General features: G+C 37.2%; 1 long non-coding RNA gene across 1 annotated transcript; it reads right to left on the bottom strand.

Moving 5' to 3' along the window:
• Window positions 1-1,009: 1,009 nt before the first annotated feature.
• On the bottom strand, window positions 1,010-14,432 carry LOC310901215. The gene is made up of 3 exons (XR_014585642.1): window positions 13,662-14,432; window positions 13,200-13,335; window positions 1,010-1,563 (listed from the first exon to the last, which is right to left on the bottom strand). It is a non-coding gene; the product is annotated as an uncharacterized lncRNA (long non-coding RNA).
• Window positions 14,433-16,985: the final 2,553 nt, after the last annotated feature.

The raw sequence follows: 16,985 nt of genomic DNA, 5'->3' as shown, positions 1-16,985 counted from the left end.
GAGCTTTCTCCATAAGTTGACAGCAAGGAAACAAGCATAAAATTGGGGTAGCAAATTAGAGAATTAACACACACTCACTGAAAATCAGTTCAAGACCATTTATATACTTTTTTTACTACGCTGAACCTTTGTGACAAAAAATGCAAAATCAGTCCATTTTCCTGGAAGACACTTTATTATAAACAGTAGATAAGAAAGTTCTGATTATTATGTTTGGATAGGATTTTCACATACATTTTCCATATATTACTACTCAAAGCTTCATCTAGCAAAGGAACATAATTATATTCAACAGGCATCTGTAAAATATATATAGGAGTTAAAGTTTGTCTAAGTGAAAAAATGATTATTCTTGCCAGAAGTTGTTTTCACTTTTTTTTTCTTTGTCTTCATAGTAAAATCTCACAGGAGAGCTGATAAAAAGAACTTAGAGTGTCTAATCTGTAGACATATAAAGAACTGTAAATAACCTGCACAAGAAGCCATAACTCACAGAAAGAAAATGGTCTATGTTTCGAGTCAGGAATCGTGCTCTTTTTTTTTTTTTTTTTTAATTATTATTATTTTATTTAAGTTTGCCAGTTTTACAGAGTTTTGAAACATTGTAAAAAATGATTTGGTCGTTTTATTTTACTATTTTTTTTATTTTTATTTTTTTTAATTGTGATTTAGTCTAATACATTGTCATGATCTCCAGGAAGATGATGTATGTCCTGTACTGTTTCTCCATAATGTTCAGTAGTGGGAGCTATTTATCTTCAAGAGATGACATAACACGTTGCAGAAAGGAAGTAGAGTCTCTCCCATTCCAAGCTGAGATTTTATCCAGTATTTCAAATCACTATGTTTTCTTTAGGCTTCCTCTCTCCTGTTCAAGGCATTGACTTTGAACACAGACAGATATTCTTCCAGTCACCAAAAACATTTATTTTCAAGATTCCATAGAATTCATTTTGAGTAGCTTACAGCGTCAGTTCTCTCAGGCACTGTGAAAATCAGCATTGCCATACAAGATTTTAGACACTCAACTCTGGAAATGGAACTCTTAATCTCCAGCTCCTTATATAAAGGAGTCAAGCAGAGTTCAGTGCTTAGGTTCACAATCCTCTATGCACTGAACCAGGTGCCAACACCCAGCAGTCAATATTAAAAGGAAGGTTTTGCTTGGTAGTCAATTCTACTCCCACCTTGGTGGCTCAGGTGAGAACCATTATTCCATTTCTTTTTGCACAAATGACTGACTCAGGTCATAATCAGTTCCATAACCACCTCTTCCTATAATAGGCTAAAGATTAGCCCTGTTACTCTGGAGATGGAAGCAAAGATGCAGTTTTCTCCACAGCCTGAGAAAGTTTGAACCATTCAAACTCTCTTTGTACAAGAGTTTCAGTCAGACACAGCTAGATCACACTGTGACAGTGAAATATACATCCTTCATGACATTCTAAAAATGAAATTTGACCAAATTACAGATAGGTAACAAAACATTCACCACTTAGCTACCAGTAAAACATCAGATACTGGGATGTAGGTCCATCATTCCTTGTATTCATTTGGCCTATGCTAGAAACAGACAAACAAACAAAACACAGCATAGCCTAATAAGAACCTTTATATTCATACATCCAAATATATGTCTTTAGTTTGAATCTATACATTCTAAATGTGATCCAATGCCTTGTAAATGGTTTTTTATACTGATTGTATATCAAGATCCCAACTGTTAGATTTTACAGCTTCTAGTGCCATCAAAACCAAATTCAGACTGGTTCCAGCATTCATCTTTCAAACCCAATACATTCTCTTTACATTTGGGGGAGATATGGTAGTTTTCTTTTTGCTTACATCTGCAATATGAATTTGCTGCCATCCTGCAGGCTCATCTCAAATAGTCAGATCCTAGTCATATAATATCCTTCTCTGAAAGCCTTTGATATGCTAATACAGCAATGTAAATTTCAGACTTGTATTCAGATTAATGTACAGTAATTACTCACAAACACAGGTGAGGCTCTTTCAGTTTTACTGCCCCTATTTACAGATCAAAGACATGGCTCAGCCCTGACATCAAAGATGTGATTTAACCTTTTGAATTTTATCACAAAGAACAAACCTGAGTTACAATTAAAATCATTTTTAATTGTCAATTTAAAAAAAAAGAAAAAAAATCATATTCAAGTAGTCAAAGAAAGCAACTCTGCAGAAGAGCTTAATGAGAAGTATCATACATGAACTGCAGAGGTTTGAGACTATTAAATATTAAAAGTAAATCCTGGTCTGCTAGTACACAAACTAGATTCTTAGCAGGGCTGGCCAAAAGCTCCAGCATGGGTGGTGGGCTAAATTCTCAAACCTCTATCATCACTAGTACCCCACTACATGAACAGGCTGATATAAAGAGTACCCACTTCAGAGAAAAGAACTTTCTACTACAATGCTGTCAGAACCCCATCTAGAATTTATTCTTTTATGATATGACCTTAAGGAGTTGTATAGATATGTATCAATATGTTAAAGAGTATTTTCATAGAAATCATTGCATATTACTCATGTGAGTAATACTGTAGAATATGTAAATACAAGACAGAGATTAGTTCCAAATTCAGGCCAATAAGAAATTCAAGAACAAATCTTATATTCTGTATATATGTTAACCAATCTTCAGTACTGTCTAAGTAGTCTCAAGAAATAATCCTCTTTGTTTCTCCTTCAGTTCTTCATTTAAAATGTTCAGCACTTATATTCAGGTTGCATACAGTCACACACCAACAACATATTGTTTCTATTCCTTAGTCAGATCTCAAAGGTTTTAAAAATAAAAGCAATGAATTGTCAGTAAAAATTACTGATTTGAATCAGGCTTCATACACATTTGAATAAATATTTGAAAAATATATATATTAAGATAAAAAACTATTGCCTCAGTCGTGAACAGCAAATAATATACTACAATGGAATTACTCATCTTTTATAGGTCACTCTGTCTTTAAAAATAGGCCATTTTATTCTACATTTGGTGTCTTGGTTATTCTATATAATTTGTGTGAAATTTTTGCAGATTTTTCTTCATGGCATGGAGTTTGGGTGTGCAAAAGAGTACACAGCATCTCCTCTCTTCCACCCCATCAACCAGTAATACCCAATCCAGCATGTACACACCAAGTTGCATGGCTGGGTTGCAGTCGAGTGTTTTCAAGCTATCTATCCACCTGCAGCTGTGTCCTGCAACATCTCTAGGCCTTGAACTCTCCCATCCTAATCACATTGATCACATTCAGCAAGTTACCATTAAGACACAGTGTGATCATTGCAACCTCCTTTCTCTGGCCCTGACATAGCATTGCTCTACTCACGACTTTTAAGAATGCTGAAAAAAAGATTATTTTTCTTAGCCTGTTTCTTTGATGAAGCAGACCCTTTACACAACTCTCAGTTTCCACTTTCCATCACAAAGAACAAAAATTATTTTCATCCCATTCAAAGTTTCTCATCTTTAGCTCACTCACTCTTGCTTTCGTTCTGCAGGTGTATTGCAGAGTCAGCTTCCAGCACTGACTGACTAATGAAACCTGCCTCTGCCATTTGCTCTGTGTGTTTTTGTCCTGTTACTCTCTTATCTTTCCAATAAATTCACCCTGTTGCCTTCAAAATTCTTCCAGATAATATTTAACCCGATACGTCTTAATGAACAATTGCGCTGTTTCTGCGCATGTTACCCCATCTCTGTACACCCCTGTGTTTTCTTCTACTTGTGAAGAGAAGTTGCTTGATATTTTTCTTCAACCACACTTAATGAATTGAGGTCCTGATCAATGACTAAGACTGTGGCACACTACTGTATTAACTATAACACATTCTAGTAACCTCCTCACATTCTGAAGCTATTAGAGAGCTGTACTTTATTTTCAAAGCCAGAGGACTAAATTCTGCTTCCATCCCAGTCAGTAGCCTTGGGTGTTGAATGACAGATCTGTTTGCCTCATCTGAGTCATTTTCCTTTCCTGCTTTGGGAATTTCACACCTAATATGAGCATTTCTTCACAGTCTTATTGCCTTGCAAAAGCTCTCATTGGCTGGCAAGGAAATAGTTGCTAAATATTTCTTTTCCCGGACAAATGTTTACTTCTTTATTCCACCCTAGAAACATAGAGTAAATAGCATGCCCAAGTTGTCTACGAAAGGCATCCTTTTTACCATTGTCATTCAGCAAGGTGCTAGAAAGCCAGTACATATTTCCATTCAGTTTGTGTCAAAGATATTGGCATTGCTATATAAGATGCCAGCTGTTATTTGTTGCTTTGGCATTCAGAGTAATAACAATGGTTGTGACGACCTCAGTTTGTACTGAAATGGCCATATTATCCTCGATATGCACTTTACTCGGAATTTTTGTACAGTAATAATATCTGTCATATTCCCCATTTCTGGCTACAGTTAATATCAACAAACAAGAACACTGCAACTTAAACTCAGCAAGTAAGAAAAGATACCAAGACTATTCAGGTTTATACTTCCTAAGTACTTCAAAACTTGCTAGATGAATTTCTATATTTTATTCAAAAGAAATATCTTAACTCCTAAGAAACTTGAATGGGATATTTAGGTGCTGACACAGACATATTTTCTGTAGAGATTCAAAGTAACTGTCTCCTGTCACCTATGGGACTCTTTGTACAGAGTCTTTGAAAAAGGCAACTGATGGGTCTAGACTGAAGTTTCTCTCCGAATTGTAGGACAAGTTTCTAAATGCTAACACAAAACCCTCTACTAACGTGAGGACATTGACATTACACTGCCAAAGTGTGTACCAAACCAGTGAAAACTGATGTAAGGCTGAAAACAAAAGGGTAAGCTCAGAAAACACATTGCAAACAAATCTGCTCAGGCAAGAGTCTTTACAAGGGTGTCAACTGGAGTTCACCACTGACAAAAACAGAAGGAGGGTTAAGCCTTCCTTATATGAGGGCCAGCTGAACTCCTGGTCATCCAAACCTGTACTGTAAGGAGCACTGAAACATCTCTATATTTCTTGGCATGTTTTCCAGGAGAGGGAGATGATAAATACTGGTAATTCCAGTGTTTCCCTATGCCAGATCATTTTAAGTCATGCTGGCATGACTTAAAAAACATCAGTCCCTCATTTCATTTTGAGTACTCACAGGCTGCAAGAATGTTTGCTGAAAGTATAAAGTTTGGTTAGCACTCCGAAGCAAACCGCAGCAGAGAAACAATCTGATAAAGGTTATTCAGATTCCATGCAAGCACTAGGAGGTGCCATCTAAAACAACAATAAAAGAAACACTTTACTTCCAAGGAGGAGCACAATCTTCTAGGCCGGATATTACTCTTCAGTTGTACTAGGCTTATAGACAAGAAAAAAATATAATTACCTGTCAATGGGCATAAAAATAGTGGGAAAATCTTTCCATAAAGTTGAGTTTTTCTGCAAAAGAAATGCCAAGAACTCCTTGGGGACATGTTATAGGATGATTTCTTCCTCAGAAGGGGATTGGAGACATAGAACATGATTGATTTGAATAAGAAATTATCCTCTATGCTAAGGAAGCCAAACCATGAAAGTAATTATGGGTTTGACTTTTTTTTCAGACCTCTTTTGTGGTCCAGTTACCTTTAATGTAAAACATGCATGTTATTAATTCTTATTTTCTTGTCCAATTGATCTGAAATGTTGATCTTATCAGGAAAAGGCTAATAAAAACACATTCTTACTACTGCACATTTGTTAAAGGTAATCTAATTTGTCAGATTTAGAGATTTAGAAGAAGACCATAGAAATAACCAATTTTTCTTCATATGCTTCTAAAACACCAAGATTTCATACTCGTGAGACTTCAGAAGAATACTTATGGCCATTTTCAAACAGTATTTATACTAATGTTTAGATCCAAAATTGTGGTGTTTGTTTTTTTTTAGTGAAATTTTCTAAAAGACAACAATATCCCATCTCAATAAATAAATAAATAAACAAACAAACAAATAAATAAATAAATAATTTTAATAGCCCATAATGGGTTGGTAAGAGAAATCTCTTCAAATAAACAGAATTCCAGGCTATGTATCAAGTCTGGTTTCTAGTTTTAGGTTACAGTACCTGTGATTTGTATTTGTCAAATGGAGTTTGTACAAAATATAAAACTTATCAACATAAAGACCCAATCATAGCAAAGAAAATGCTATCATCTTACCAAGTATGAAAGCTGTCTCCATCATAACATATGATATACCCGCAGAGCCATCAAGGAGACTGCAATTTAAGTCTATAGCACTGGCTACTCACAAGAGAGTTTGACCTTTTAAACTGGATCTTGAGAGCACATTATGTTTAGACCACACGTCAAATCAGCCAGCTCCAATACAGTGGAGGCATAGCACTGGTAAGGATCCAAACCTAAATCAATTGTCCAGTGATTAATATCACTTAACCTATGTGCCTCTTCTCTCCTAAATGAATGTGAACAAGCTTTTCTTCCTATTTCTGTTTCTAAACCAGCTCTACACAAAGCTGTAGTACGCAGGTTACCAACAACACTGTTCACTCCTACCTCAACCCCACCAGCCTTGGATGTCTGTAGGAAACTACCCCATCCTCTCTGTGAGCTACACTATGCTCTATACATCCTATAGAAACACTTTTGTCCACAGCAAAGGCAAGGTCATTTGACTTAACCCAGGAGACTTAACCTAAATTTGTATGATACAAGATGTATAATGTTAATCAGGTATCTATATTGCTGTCACATATGGCCTTCTGTGAGATTTCGCACTTATTCCTATGGAACGCAGAAGACTGGAATATGTCCAACAGCTCTCAACAGAACAGTGAGAAGGGAGAAGAAAAGGATTTTTCCGATTCTTTCACATGACTTTAGGTACAATTTAGCACATTTTAACAAACAAATAAAACAGGGTAGAAAAATAAATGAAATAATAATAATAATAATAATAATAATAATAAAGACACTGCTACATTTCTCATTTTGTTTCCAGTTTCTTGTGTGACCTTCAGCAATTTTAACCTCCTTTTTTTTTTTCTTCCCAAATTCACCTCAGTTTTCATGAGTAAAAATAACATTAAATCATTTTCTTCGTAGAGGCATGGTGACACTTCTAAAGTAGACAGAAAGCATTAATATACTTAGATAAAAGGTGGCAGAGACATGCAAATTGCTGTTAGCAGAAATGTTTTCCCTTCCAGTTCCCTTCCCCTTCACTGTTTCTGCCATTGTTTTCTGTTTTCCATATCAGAATGAAACAAACTATGCAGCACATGAAATCTTCCCTCACAGGTTACATCTCATGACTTTGGAGTGTTTTATTTCTTTGTTTATTCACTTGGGCAGACTCTTTCTGATGGAAATCAAGTCCAGGCCTTTCCTCCTTGACAAGGTAGGTCTGCAATGCATTTTTTAGCATCTTTGTTATGCAAGAAATGTGGGCTTGAAAAGAGCTGCCATTGGGCTGATTGAATTGTCTGGGATAGAGTTAAAGTGTGCCCTGAGCTGATTAGGCCAGCCAGTGTCAATGACAGAGTAAGAGCAAAAGATTTAGCATGAGAGAAATTGCAAGGTTTATCTAGGTGGAGAAGTAGAGTGCTCAGCATTATTTGCTTTTAGGCAACAAATATTTTGCTGTAAGACTGCTGAGCACATCATACATTTACTGTTGTACTATGCTGGGGCATGCACATGTATTTTTCATGCTGCAAGCTCTGACTGACTTGCAATGTTTGTAATAACCTGAATTTTCTGGCTAGATTGAAACAAAGCCACCAGATTGAAAACTAGACAGCCCATCAAAAGAATAGCATATGAAGCAATTCTGGAATAGGATCTGTCCTCACAGAGATCACCAGTCTCAAAGGACACAACCTCAGAGCATCCCTTGGGCAGGACATAGTAAGAAACCCTATGACAATAAAGAAAAACATACTTACATTATACGGCAATTACAGCTCAGACAAATGCCCCTGAATCTGCAAAGTTCACTCAAAACTTTAACGCTAAGCAGAAAGCAGACACAACAAGGGGTGTTATCACTGTCAACTTTAGGTTCCTGCAGTCACTGGGGAAGGTTAGACTCCTCATCTATGTGCTCTGAACCATTCTCTGAAGGACAGTATTGTTGGCTCTTGAGGGATTATGGAATATCTTCTTGGATATTTTGCTATGATGGACATTTTTAACGGATTTGATATCCACGAAACGGATGTCAATAACTTACCACAGAAATACTTGATTTTTTTTGCATCTAATGGTTACGACAGAGTCAGCCATAGGCATGTCAGCTCTGCACCACTGGAGAGGCATCGTGACAGGCTGACTATGAAGACACAGGACCCGGTAACAGGAGCCAAGAGGTCTGTGGGGCAGGACGCTCAATCATAAAATGTCCAATACTGGGTCAATGACAGAGACATCCTTAGGATTCCCAAGGTTCTGGCCTCTCTTCTCTCAGGCACCTCCTTTTCCAGATCCTGTTTGACGCTTTTTTACACACAGAGGCAAAAGCAAATTTCAGGGCCTTAGGACTGCTGAGGAAGGTGGCTGGATGTAGCACTTACCAACCAAAGGGGAAGACTGCTGAGAGGACTAGTCATGCAGCCTACTGCCACAGTATGATGCCATTTGCCAGTAAATCAAAGAGGGATGAGCACTTAGAGTCACTGTTAGCAGTCACAAGAAGTCTGTGTGTGGTCAGTGACCAGAATCACTTTATGGTATTGTGGGCAAGCAAGAAGGCAGAGAGTCATACAGACAATGTCACTCTGATGAAGAAAGCAGCATTTGCAGGTGCAGGTTTACTGTTAACTCAGACTCCTTCAGCCTATCTCCTATTTTAGCTTTAGGAACACTCTATTGCACATGTGGTGCAATTATTCCACTAGCATTGAAGTTGGGAGATAGGTTTTGGTCAATAATCATGTTCTTCTTTCGTTAAGTAGTGATCTTCCCTGTGATGGATTGTACTATTTGTTGTTATTACAAAAATAATTTGAAAGACTCCACACTCCTCTTCCTTTAATCATACACCATTTCTGTTTCTTGTTTTTCTCAGGACTCAAATTTCATAATAGCTAAGGCAGAAAAATGATTTTTGAGGGCAAAGTTGATAGAGACATGAGTCCCTTAATAGAACCGTTTTGTTATTGCAGGGATTGAATACAGTGGTGTTGTTCTCAATCCTGCTCTTATCTTATGATACCCTCTAGGTTGTGAGTTTTGGTGCTTTGGTCAGCTTAAAGTTTTGAATTTTCTGGTGTGGAACAGGCATCCTTCAACTCCACCTAGACTAACCATTTGCTACTTGTTTGCATATAATTTTGAGGACTGGTACCTCCCAGTCCTGTGAGATACTGTGTCTTTCTGCTTAGATGTGACACAGTGACCAGGGCTGAAATATAAACAAAACCACTTCAGAAGTGTGCACGGATCTCATATATTTAGAAAATATCATATGTATGTTCAAAAACACTTAAATGAAGACAACTTACATTATCAGAGCATTCCTGACTGTAAGTACAGACAGACCACATAATTTCTAATTACTGCCACAATTAAAGGTATGTGTACCTGTGACATACTTTTAATGTTATTGCATTGATACACAGCAAGAGGACAGCATACTTCACTTCTGCAAGCTTTACATTTAAAAAATAAAAAAATAAAAATAAAAATCTGCAACTGATAGACAGGCTGAGGATTGAATTTCATTAGTTATGGTGTAAATTTATAATATCCTGGATAGTTAACAGTCTAAATGGACAGGACAGACCAAGGATAGGAGAACAGCTATCACAGAGAGGTGAAATGTGCTGTTCAAAATGATGCATAAAGTGAGTTGTTGAGCCAGAAATAGAACTCAGGTGCCGACTTGCTTGAAGAAAGCCATGGGATGACAGAGCCTATAACCCCTCTTCTCCCGGCTGCCTTTAGTTCAGCACAACTTACTATATTAGCTTCTCAGCTTCCCTTCACCCCAAATTCACGTTAAAATCAATGTCTTACATGCCCTCAAATCAATCTCATATTTTATATATATATATTACATATATTATATATATATATATATATACACTTTATCCCCCATGTTGCAGCCCATATCAGCGTAATTATGTAGTATAAATAAACAGAAAGAAGACAAGTCACAGAGTTGCAGGTCTGTGAAACCAGCTAGACTTACAGACCGAAAGTTTATTGCTCCATTTCTGTAACAGCCTGCATGGGAGCATCATAAAAGTATCAAGGATGATACTTGGGTCAGGGTATTGTATTAAGACTTTAGGATTCTTCCTCAGTACCTGAGCTACCTTGTGAAAACTACACAGCACTGCCACTATGTTGCACGCATATCCTAAATAACAACACTGAGATGTGCCGGAAATTAAGAGTGACAGAATAATTTAGTAGCAATGTGGGATGCGATTAACTGTAATGAGATGACACTGACCAAAATGAAATTCTGAATTGAATGATTTCCTAATAACAGCAAGGCTATTGGAATGCAGGGCAAACCCTCCATATGAAATGCTTCACTCATGGCAATCACCTAAGTGCAAGTTGGGGCAGGACCAGAAATTGCAGAAGAAAAGAGTTTTTGGTAGTGTGTAGATGGCTGGTATTCACCATGGAGAGTCTGAATGTATTAAATATTTTTTTTGACAAATAACCAGTATGTGCTTAACAATGTTGGTGCCCTATTACCCAGCCACACAATTTGTAAAACATCCAGTCTAGGGAGAGTCACAGGAAGTAAGTGAGAAGAGACAAAAGCAGCAGCAAAAAAAAACTGCTCAGATAGAGAGAATCCAAGGACTGGTACCTAGATTTACTTTCAAAATGGATCAGTAATCATGGACAGGAATCAAAGAGAGTGAATGGAATGGTACTTCCTGCAAAATACAGTAAAATTCCCAGAACAGTATTGAGGAGTGTCCAGTGGCTTCCATGTCTGACTCCGAGATTTCAAAGAGTTATACTGGGTTTATTTATTCCAGAACTAAAAGCAAACAAAGGAAATTGAAACTCCAGAATCTAGATGTAAGTTTGGAAACTTCTCCATTAATTGACAGGATGGGCTGTGGGATGTTGGAACTTACATGACTGGAGAGACAGCTGAAAGAAAGATTTCACCCTGGAGAAATGCATCGTAGTAGTAAGAACAGTAAAACTGCCTAAGGAAAGTTTCTAAACAGTGCCAATCAGTAGTTCAGAACAAATATGGTCAAGCAAAAGATTGGAGACAACTTAATAAGAAGAAACAGCCTCACCAAGAAGACAGAAGCTGATGTTCAGTTTCTGTCTAATGGAATGCAATGCAGAAGGAAAATGTCCAGTTGGAGAGCAGCCCTGGGAAGGGGACGGACCACAGAAGCCTGGTCAAAGGAATCAGAATATGTCACAGTTCAAAATGAAAAACTTGCTGGGGAAGAGGAAGATGGTGTTAATGCATCATGGGGTGTTATTATCCATGAAATGAGTGGCTAGTTTGACTCAGGCTAGGTATTAAAAGTGAGAGCGACATCAAGATGGAAGTGCATCAATACTTGTTAGAAATCTGACCAGCTGTTAACGACCAATTGAAAAGCTTTCTGAGAAAACACACTAATCTGAAAACAGAAAAATCTAGTAAAACTAATTTGGTGTTTTTTTTGTTTGTTTTTGTTTGTCTGTTTTAACAGCAATGGAGTAATGAAAGCTGATTCACAGTGTCTTCTGGGCAACATTAAAATATGCATATTCAGCTTCTTTTGACATAAAGAGGCTGATCTGATCCACTTTGAAATCCAAATGACCATTAAAAGTCGTTGAATTTGGATGAATAATGCTAAACCAAAAATATATTTTTTTTTTCCTAGAAAATGAGGAAACAAATAGAAGGGTGAGTTTGGAAATGTAGGAAAAACTAGGAGGACATTCTTTTGTCTTAGCACAGAAAATTGAAAAATTAATTAAAGTTTTGTTTTTTTTTTTTAAATCTGATCCCAACATTTTATATACTTTTCTTAGACAAATATATTTAGAGGGGCAACTGAAACTTCACCTGCTGTATTTTGCATTTGTTAAAATAAAAAAGGAAGCCATTTCTACTGTCAAGTAGAATGTGCAAAAAGAACAAAGAATGATGAAAGTATTTACTGATGAAACAGGCTCAGCTTAAACCTAAAAATGTCAGTACTCTGTGTTAATTAAACCCTTAAAAGTAATTTGTTTTTAAAGACAATATTAATTAGAGAACCCTCACGAGAGAAGACATTAAGAGTCATACCTCAAATCAGAGTTTTTCATTTTACAGCTGATTCTCAGATCTCACCGACACAATGAAACTCAAAGCAAAACATTCTCAAAAACAGCCTTACTCCACAGATGATTAAAAACAAGGCCACAATATCTTAAAATACATACACAAAATTGGAGGAGTGGGACAATAGGAAACGTGGAGAAAGTGACCATCAACCTGGCTTTCTAGGACTTTAAATAGACATAGGACAGGATTACCAAACAGGCAACCAGCTGCTGTATGCTCCTGGCCACATCAATTGCATTTACATCTCTTTTTCTTGTTTCTCATTTTTCTTCTTTTATCTAACCTTTTGGAAGCAATTGTAACCTGCAGCTTTCTCAATCATAATATCCTTCCAAGTAAATTACAATAATATCTGCTGCCTTGCATTTTTTTCCTACATAAGACTTTTTGACTCCAAGTGATGATATCCTAGGCTTCTTGCATTAGTAAACATTATACTGTGAGAGTGAGCTTTACATATTTGCTTATACATGGCCTTTACTATGTTTGACATCTTTAGCTGAGTAGGTGATGTAGGTGAGAAATTTTACCATCACTGTCCTTCATGAATAGTTCAAAAACCTCCTGGGTGTTTTGATCTGTGTACTGTGAGAGGACACCCTTAGTACAAAACTTTTTGGAACTCACTCTGGATAAATCACTTTTGGATCAAGAAACCTTATAGGTCCAGAACATTTCATGTAAACATATGCAGAATTTCTGATTTATTTATTTCATATATATATATATAATTATATATATATTTCATATATATATTTTTTTTTTTCTGCAACGTTAAGTCTGATTTTGGAGAGGACTTGGTATTCTTTCTCCTTTTTCTCTTTAGATTTTTCAGAAGATGGAAAACACTACCATATGTTACTATTGATGCTTACCATCAGTGGAGTCTTTCTTACCAGCTTCAATACATTTCTTATTCCTGTGTTGATACATTTATTTTTACCCTTCATAATTCCTGTAAAACTGATCTTCAGTCTAATATAGCCTTCACTGTCCAGTCTCAATTGGTACCTGCAGTGAAAATTAGTTCAAAGGAAATCACCTGTATTCAATTCACAGACAATCTTTTGTTGCCCAGGCATACTTCCTCTCACTTAGATTTAAATGACATTTTTTTCCCCACATAATTATTGAGTACAAGTGTATTGGGTTTATGTGACAAGGTTTTGGCAGCAGGGGCTGCAGGGGTGGCCTCTGTGAGCAGAGCCCAGCAGCTGCCCCATGCCAGATAAGAGCCAGCCCCAGACGGCTCCAAAAAGGACCCGCTGCTGGCCAGAGCTGAGCCGATGACAATTACATGAAAAGTCACTACAAGTAGTAAGTGATGCAGATTGTACCTTTGTGAGAGCAGAAGTTCCCCTGGTGGAGCAGGTGGATGTGGCCTGGAGGAGGCTGCGGCCCATGGAGAGCCCCCGCAGGAGCAGGCCCCGGGCCGGAGCTGCAGCCCGTGGAGAGGAGCCCACGCAGGAGCAGGGGGTCTGGGGGGAGCTGCCGCCCGTGGGGGACCCGTGCTGGAGCAGTTTGCTCCTGGGGGATGGACCCCGTGGTACGGAGCCGTGTGGGAGCAGTTCCTGAAGAGCTGCAGCCTGTGGGCAGCCCCCCAGGCTCAGTTCGGGAAGGACGGCATCCCGTGGGAGGGACCCCACGGGGAGCAGGGGCAGAGAGGGACTGTGAAGACCCTCTCAGGGAGAGACAAAGCATCAGGGACTGACCGCAGCCCCCACTCCCTGTTCCCCTGGATCACTTGGGGGAGGAGGTGGAAGGAGGTGGATGGTGGGAAGGTGTTTTTAGTTTGTTTTTGGTTCTCACTGCTCTTGTCTGTTACCAGTAGGCAATAAATTACATCAAACTCCCTATCTTGAGTCTATTTTGCCCATGATGGTAATTGGTGAGTGATCTCTCTATTGTTTTTTCAACCCCTTTTTTCTTCATATTTTCTCCCCTTGTTCTTTTGAGGAGGGGTACAGAGAGTGGCATGGTGGAACTTAGCTGTCTGTCAGGGTAAAACGACCACAGTAGGGTAACAATTCAGCATGTCTAGCCGGGATGAAATTACTCTTCATCCTTCTTTACATCTCATCAATGGCATTCCTATAAATTTTTGAATTAGCAACGTAAGACACCTTAATGCAAAGAAAATGCTTTGTTCCTGCTCATGAAAACACATAGATTTTTATATCTATATCTTATATTTTTACTTATGCATACTAGAGATATTTTTAATTTTTAGTTTATCCACGTTATAAATCCTTAAATTTCAATGTTTATTTCAGAGAAACTGAGAGGCCTAAATGGTATGGGAGTACTTAGAGGTTTTAAGAACCCGTAGATTCAACTTTGCTTCTCAGTTATCCATCTGTAAAACGGACATCATATTACCCTATTATTGTATGCTAACTGTATAGTATATGTATTTTATAAATGAACTATATACTATATACTAAAAATGAACTATATGAAGCTGTAACTATTCTATAGGTACATAAATTTTATGAGGTGCCTAGGTATAGCATTTACCAGAATCCAATAAATAAATGAGACTCATTCAAAGTCTTCAGATGGGATTCAGTAGACTTCAGCAGGGGTTATATCTGTGAAAAGCATTTGTCTTCTGTGGAAGGGGGTTGAGGTCCTTAACAAAGGTTTATACTTGTTTACTGCCTATAAGGTATAATTTACTAATTGGGTGACTCATGTTACCTACTAACTGATTTGTACAAAATACTTGCACTTCTCAGGCTACTTCCTTTATGGTTCAAAAAGCCTTTGTAACACAGAACAAGAACAAGCAATTTTCAAAGGACCTTTTTCCCTTTTTTCACTCTGAGATTTTTGGAGATATTTAACAGAACTTAACATAAAATAAAATAATAATAATAATAATAATTTAAAAATCTGGAGATCATAGAATCATAAAAACATTTAGGTTGGAAAAGACCTTCAAGATGATCAGTTCCAATCATCAAACTTACCTACTAAGTCCCATCACTAAACAACGTCCCGTAGTACCACATCCACACATCTCTTTAGAAGGATGGAGAATCCACTCTACCTGGGCAGCCTGTTCCAGTGCTTGGTGGATCAGACCAATCTGTCCAAGTAGACAGATTGAATGTAAAAAATAATAATAATAATTAAAAAAAAAATTGTCAAGAAATCATAGAAAGTATGTAAGATTTTGATGTGAAATCAGTTTTAACTTGACTCAGAACCTTCAAAAAGAAGGTCTATAATTATATGATTGGCTGACCTTTAGTGTGGCAAAGGAAATGGGTGTCAGTGAAATAAATTTTTGCTTAGATGGAAAGTAAGCTAGTGACAATTGTCTTCCAGTAGTCCCCTTATTTTTTGTATTTATTTACTACATTTTAATATTTCTAGTGTTTCATAGCTCTAATTTCACACTTGCCTCCACCAGCTTTGTGCTCTGCCTGTAACTTGAAATTCCAGTGATCTGTTTTTCTGCTTCCTTGGGTACCAATAAAACCTCCATCTGTGTTAAAAAATTAATATTGATGCGCAGATTGAGTATAAAAATGTACCTAGACCAGCTTCAAACAAGTCCTGGTGATTTCATTAAATCTTTTTAATAGCCACTGTCAGTGGGAACTCTGTGTTCTCAGAGAAAATGAGTTGCTGTATTTCTTCCAAATCATTATTTGATTTTTTAAAGCAAAACAGCCCCAAGATAAAATAATAGACAATTAGTTTGCCCACAGTCAAATTAATTAAGATTTGTCAGCTAAGATCCTTTATGGGGCAAGTGGTAGATGTAGCATGTTTTACTTTAAAACAAGAAAATCTGCTTTGTAAGTTAGTTTTACTGATTGTCCTATTACAAGAGGCTTGTACATTAACTGGTTCAGTTATTGCTTTAACAGTTCTATCTCAGAGTGGGAAAAGGATTATACTGGTCCAAGGGCTTTTATGGCTCTTTTTTTTTTTTTCTTTTTTTTTTTTTTTTTAGATTATTAGGAATACTAAATGAATTGTAATTACAGCAATCAAACACTGAAAACACAATAACTGGGACAGCATAAAATGTGGTCTGGAAAACTCTCATGATTTATTCAGGGTGTTTTCCCCAATCTGTGCATCTGATCAGGAGATATATTCAGATTGCTTCCTCTCCATCTGAGGCTGGGAAATATATGTGGTAGATTCCAGCAGAGAACTGAATAAGTAATATGTCAGACTGCAGGTCAGGTAGCAAATTTATAAAGTTTCCTCAGAAGTTTTCAGTATAACATGGATGCATTATTTTCCTCACTACGAATGGGGAAACTCTCTCTCAGCTAGGACTGTATACATAAGTTATCATGAAGTGAAGCAGGGTGTGGGTTTATAAGTACATCAGCTGCTGTGTGAGCAGCAACTCCCTGAAATCACACTTTTAGCCTGGAACAAGCCTATGTGGCTTGCCCCTCAGAGAAAGTGTGAAGTTGCTCACAGTCTGTAATGTGAAGTAAATCACCTGGCTTTGTTCATGGAAACTTGTTTTGTTTGCTACATATCAAGTTACCAAGTAGAAACAGTAAACATATTTTTTCTATTTTTCTCTACTAATTTTATTTCAGGCCTTTAGTTCAATAAAGCCATTTTGGTAAATATATATCTCTTCTTTTTAACCGACTCATCACAGGCTTAATGACAAATCTATG

Source organism: Anser anser (assembly GCF_964211835.1).
Source record: "Anser anser genome assembly, chromosome: 1".
In the NCBI taxonomy this organism is placed as follows: Eukaryota; Metazoa; Chordata; class Aves; order Anseriformes; family Anatidae; genus Anser; species Anser anser.
The sequence above is the reverse complement of the archived record's forward strand: the minus strand, read 5'-3'. Positions and strand labels throughout refer to the sequence as shown.